Genomic DNA, 6545 nt, shown 5'->3' with positions numbered 1-6545 from the left:
TGAAGGATAAATTTACGCTCGAGTTTGCGTTCTAATCGTGCCGCGAAATGATCGGCGGCCACCATGGATCACCTAGCCTACTGGAATTAATCAACGACGGAGCATCAAAGAGTAGTAGACTGCCCACCAAAACGGTTTGTTTATCGTCGGCCTAGCGGCAGGCTGTGCGGGCTGATCGTTCGCTCTTTCTCCGTCAGAAATCATCCATTCAGATACCGCCAGTCTGCGATGCTTCCAAGAATCTCGGATGTTTCTAATCGGTCCACCAACTGACACGCACCAGCTCTTCTTTTACCAAAAACTTTGGTCCTTGCATTTCGTGTGAACGATCTTCTTCCGATTAAATTGTTTAATTTCTAAGGATAGACTTGGTCACGTAACAATACCTTTTACCAAAGTTATAGTCCCATAAAAATAAGATAACGTAAGATAATAAAGGTAATAAAATATATATACTTGTGCACGCCTCTTTGGCTGTGCAAATCTACCACTTATATATTGTTAGTTACAAGTTAGTGAGCAATTTTTCACTTGAATCTCTGCCAGTGAAAATACATTTTAATAAGTCAGAATAAAGTTGAATTCTATTTTAGACACATGTTGGTTTATAAATTATTATTATTTTACATATATACTAAAAGTTTATAATTAAAAAAATCAAATTTGTACAAGGCTTAACGAAATTATACAAAAAAGGTCCTTAAAACCTATAAACTGATCCATAATCTCTCGTTTGGATGAAATTATCCGGCGGAAACACCGACGAGAACATTACGAGACGATAAAATATGTAAATGACATGCGATAAAAAAGTGCATGAATGTTATTGCGCCGAGAGAGTTTCACTTCTCTCGCGACGGCTCCTCAACTCTCCCGGCTCCTCGGCGTTGTGTAAACACCGAATGTACGTCTAGTTAGTTTACACTTTGTTTTAGAGATGTTAGCCAAACACGCGCGCTTCGCTTTGAGCCGCCGCGCCGCCGTTGCCACCAGCCGCGGCTTACGAATGTAAACCCACATCGTGGCCGAGAATATTTTTTTGGGCTTTCGCACACACGCACGCGCGCGCGCGTCGTCACGCACAAAACGGTAGCGTGTAACTGTAGCACGAGCGTGTAGACCGTGGGGTGAAGCGGCCGAGCCTACTCTCGTCTGAGAAAAGATGAAAAAAGGGGATCGACGCGGCGCAGCGTGGCGAAACATGCGCCTCGTTCTCAACAGTTTTTCTGAATGAAAGTATCCGAAATGTGTTTTATATAGAATGTACGAAGGAGGTTAATAACACCTCCGTCTCGCATCTATTATTATGTGCGGTTCGTCAAATCTCTCCGATTTCACGAAAAATATCAGCATTTTATTCCAACTGATTTAATTATAGGACTCTAATTCTCTAATTTGTGTGCAAAATATACGTATACCAACACATATAGTAAATATACTAATGATAGTATAATTATTCTTTTATTATAATTATGCTCGTGTAATTGAGACTTTTAATACTTTGGAAAAAAATGCTTTGTACTTAAATATGAATAAAAATAAAAAGCAAAGTGAAAAACACACACAATGTGTATATATATGTATATATATTTCTTTATAAACAGTGTGCTTTAATTATGCTGCGATTCTTTAATTTATCTTAAGCCTCATATCAAATATTCATTTTAAAGTTAAGTAATACAGAATTAGACATTAATAATTACTTTTTATTGCGGCTCGTGTGAAATTCTCGGTAAAGCAAACTGGGTAAAACTTGGTTAACTAGACGTACTCAGTAAACCGTCGTGTTTAAGTTTATTTACATGTCGCTCTTTTAACTGATGGTCGGTAAAACACTCGTCGCCAATCGCTACTCGACTCAAGACGCTTCGTCAAAGTATAGATACGAGTGTAAAGGTTTCTTTAACAAGATTAATATGCCGTTTAAAAAATTATTATCTTGGCGCATTATCTGAATAATTAGTCCCTTGTTACGCCATCCTAACGCAATAATATTAATAAATGAAGAAATTTGTCTCGTATAAACTATGTACAAATATCTCACGTGTGTATGTATGTTGGAATAATTTTTTATTACTAATATTTCTTTTTACTTTTACTTTGATGTACTACTTATCATTGTTTATTACATTAAAAAATTTGTTAGAAGTAAAGAATGCCATAAATTTTAAAATATTTTTAATTATTAAATTTATTGAATTTTTAAAAACCATTTGAGCCTTGAAAAATAAATGTAAATAATAAGCTATTTCTCTTTGAAATGTTACTATCAAATGAAGAAATTCTATTATCAAATAGATTCGGTAAATATCGTTACCAAAATTAATTAAATTGAACGAACCGCTTACATTTATCTATTATCATAATTGGTCAAGCCGAAATAACTACATTATCTTCTCAATTTAATTAGCTTAAACACTAATAATTATGTAATCGGTCGACGATAAAAATAGAACACAGTACTTCCTATTATACAAGTGTACAATTGAGCTTCAACTGTTTATCTTTAATATATTTTTTTTAATAGAGATGAAACAACTTAAAAATATAGAAAAATGCAAATTTCTATTTGTATTAGTAGTCATCTTATTGATTCTACTAGACTTAAATTTGTTCGTAATTCTGAAATAGCTAATGAGAAAAGTATCACACCCACTACAGAGTACGGAGCAAATGATTTCCTGTTTGGTCTACTACTATCGCCCTTTCAGATTGTCGTGATCGTGACAACTTTATTCCTCGTTTCTTCTCGATGTCATTCCTTCATTGAACCGGTGGCCAGTTATATATCTGAAAGGCTCCTTTCTCGAGAGCCGGCATATATTCGCATAGCGGTTATTGTGTCGGCCGACTTTATAGAAGGCAAAATCATACAAAACCAACTCATCGGTGGCTTCTTCTTTATCCAATCATCCACGTATTCACGCCCCAGGAGTTGTGCTCTCGTACCTCCTCCACTGGCTATTCCGGATGAATCCATCACCTCCTTACTCCTCAGGGGTCGTGTAATAGATGCCGCGTGCGAAGGATACAGGATATCTTCGAATGAATTTCACTCATGTTCTCATTTCCAGCTGTTGAAACGAATTCGCAGGTGCGGATTGTCATTTCTTCAGGTTGGGATTAACACTTTACGGAAATTTTCTCGGCAAAGGGAAGCATTGAACCATTTTTTTTTACTTTGCAAAATACATATTTTTGACGAATATTTTTCAACAGAAATGTTCTACATAATTGTTCCTCTCTTTAAGGAGATACACAACAGATACAACATTTAAATTTAAATTTTATTCATTCCCTTCTAGATCTTTTGCTATGTGACTCGATTAAATACTCGACATGCGTTAGTATTATAAACTGAATAAAATTAAAATTGTAAAAGAACAGATATAGTAGTCATAAAAGAATTGTTCGAGATGTTATTCAATGAAAGATCCTTATTAAATACCATATAACTTGATGATAATCTGTGCCATAAATTAATCTTGTCGATATACCGTATGTGTAAAATTTGGCAATAGAATTATTTCTCTCTCTCTCTCTCTCTCTCTCTCTCTATCTTTACATATTGCACTTATGAATTAACGCCCAGGATGTCGAAGACAGTGCTTCGTTGTACCAAAGTGCATGAAGAAAAGCAGATCTCTTGGAATATCATCTACTATGTGTACGTGTATCAGATTACGAGCCCGTCTAAAGACCCTAGCATTCGTTACAAAAACACACTGTTCCACATAACCATTGGCAATTTTGCTTTCAAATCGTTTGCCACTAGGTTTCGAAACGTAGTAGGGATAACGTCAAATGGTGTGTATTTGAGAAATTACAAGATAAGTCGCTTTAACGTTCTAAAGATAAATCCAGACATGAACCTATTAATGTGTATATTTTATTTTTGTCACACACATATACTTACACACACGAAATGTTATATAGTTAAAATCATATAAAGTAACTTTTGTAATACATAGCCGCATTATTTTTATATTGTAATATGAGTTACGAATAGATGTATAGAGAAAAGTTTCCTATTATATGAGATAAACTCTTAATATGATAGCGGAGTTTCTGCTAAATTAATAAGACATTATCTGTGGGTTCCACCATAAATTTATTGCCCTTGAAGTTAAATTTGTTTAGTGGAAAATTCATTGTTAGATGGTATAATCGTTGCGAAAAAAGTTTTGTGATTGAATTTGGGTATTGAAACTCTGCTATCTCATATTAGAAGCCCATCTCGTAATAGGGGACTTTCCTCTAATAAATATTTGTAATAAACATTTCCTTATTTTATCAAGTACGTTATTAATTAGGAAAAAATCTCCAATGTCGTAAAGATGATCCAATCTGAAATTAATGATGCGCTATAAATATTGATACCGGTCGCGAACGTGACGATGTATATAAACCCCGCGAAAAAAACCCGCGTCACACTATCCCTTTATCGATGTAACCGAACGCCAATTATCGACGCCTCCAAGCTGCGAAAGGCGAAACCTTATAGCTCAGCCTTCTATAGCTAGATTTATATTACGCGTATATGAGCAATGGAAATCGGACCATTAGTAGCAACATTTTTATGTCGTCTTACGCATGTTGCGATCTGCGACTTCAATATTTTTATTATACACGAAACATATTTCAACCGCAAATTAATGAAGATAGGAATTAAATTACAAAACTGAAACGACACACTTTATTATTATCGCATCTCTTGGCAACAATAAATATATTGTTAAGAATTAACAGCGAATGGTAATTTAACATAATTTAATAAGACTTATTAAAATATACACAATATTAACACATGCGCTATGCATCTCGCGCAAATAGAATGTGATTAAATTAAAAGGTGCGATTAAATCAAAAATTACATAATCGTATATGTATAATAAATCGTATAATAACAACTATATTCTATTATTCATACCATTCATATTTATATTACTCAAATTAAAATACGGTACGTAAAACCTTTCTGTATTTTTATATTAATAAAGGAAATGTATAGAAAATTTTTAATTCGTACGTATTTATAAAAAACATTCATTACTCTGATTTTTCACTAGGTCACTATATCTGTAGCACTTGATTCAAATTATAATATTATGTTACTATATGTAAGTAATATATTTTTTTCTAATTTATAGAAATAATGTATCAAGAGAGACGGTAGTGTCTCGCGCCAAGTATAAGCGTATCTTTACGCGAGTACGCGATCTGAGAGGCCCTTAGATTATTGGATCTCAATAACCGCTGATCTGATCGACTTCTAAGTAGGCTCAATCTATAGCAATTGAGTGCAATTTACATACTACAAGTGTTTTTATTTTTTGTCTACATGCCCTACAAGCGGAGATATCGCGATGCAAAGATGAACATGTCGAAAAAAAGATGTAAGAAATGTCATCATCAAGCTTGTAGGCTTGTGAGTGGGGTGTGGTAGTATACTGTTCGCTTTTTTGACACTTTAGCGCTCGTAATTACTAGCGCGGTAGGAGACCTGCACGTATAATAGCTCACTCAGACTCGACGCGATGATCAATGAGCGATAATCCAACGAGTGTACAGATTTTATGGGAAAGCGTACTGCTTTCCTATAAAGACTGCACGCTCATTGGACTATCATCTGAATGAGCCATTAGGCGTAGCCTCGGATAGTTAGGGGCTTTGACACTGCATGGCGCACTATACACAATAAACAAATCTTTATTTTTATCATTAACAAGATAAATTATTATATAACGTTAAAGTGGGAGATTTTAATTTCACGGGCAAAATAGTAATTTTTAATTTGTATTATACGTACTAAAAATAGATAACTCTATCTAATTTAAAGTTTAAAATTAATAAAAAATTAGATTTGTCCATATTAAATAGTTTATTCTGCAGAAAAGCACGCTCACATACATACTTTCAAACACAATCGGGCGCGACCACTGTCAACTGAAGGTTGGCACTACGGAGGAGGTATTTTCCTACCAGATGATTACGCGAATGGTATCATGATCGGATACATCGCAGAAGTTGCCGGACATTGAGTGAATTGAATTAGTTAGTCGGACGACATTCTATAATCCATCTTTTGTGCGTGCAAATATTGCCTTTCTTTCGTCACGGCAGCTGCATTAGAACCAATCGCTTCATAGCCTCCAACGAGTAATCTCTTTTTCAGCGCTTTGTCTGTCAATTATCTTTATCAAGGCTAAGTGTCTAGTGTGGCCCACAGACCGAACTTGTTAGCAGTATGTCAATACTATCTTAAACTGTTTAGATTAATACAGTACAACCTGATTTCTTAGGTTACGCCAATTTTTCTCACCTCTCTCCTCTTCCTTAGTTTCAATTATTTTATATTCTATTTCCATGTGATAGAGAATTTTTTTATTCAGTTTCTCTCTTCTCTCTCTGTTTCTCCTACCTCTCTCTCCTTTCTCTTTCTTCAAGTTACAAACACAAACGATATATTAAATTTTATTATATTATAAGTTTATGATAACAATCTCTATTACAAATTTTATAATATAATTAAAACACTCCATAAT

This window comes from Vollenhovia emeryi, unplaced genomic scaffold (assembly GCF_000949405.1).
Source record: "Vollenhovia emeryi isolate VEMERY1.0 unplaced genomic scaffold, V.emery_V1.0 DF939124.1, whole genome shotgun sequence".
Lineage (NCBI taxonomy): Eukaryota > Metazoa > Arthropoda > Insecta > Hymenoptera > Formicidae > Vollenhovia > Vollenhovia emeryi.
The sequence above is the reverse complement of the archived record's forward strand: the minus strand, read 5'-3'. Positions refer to the sequence as shown.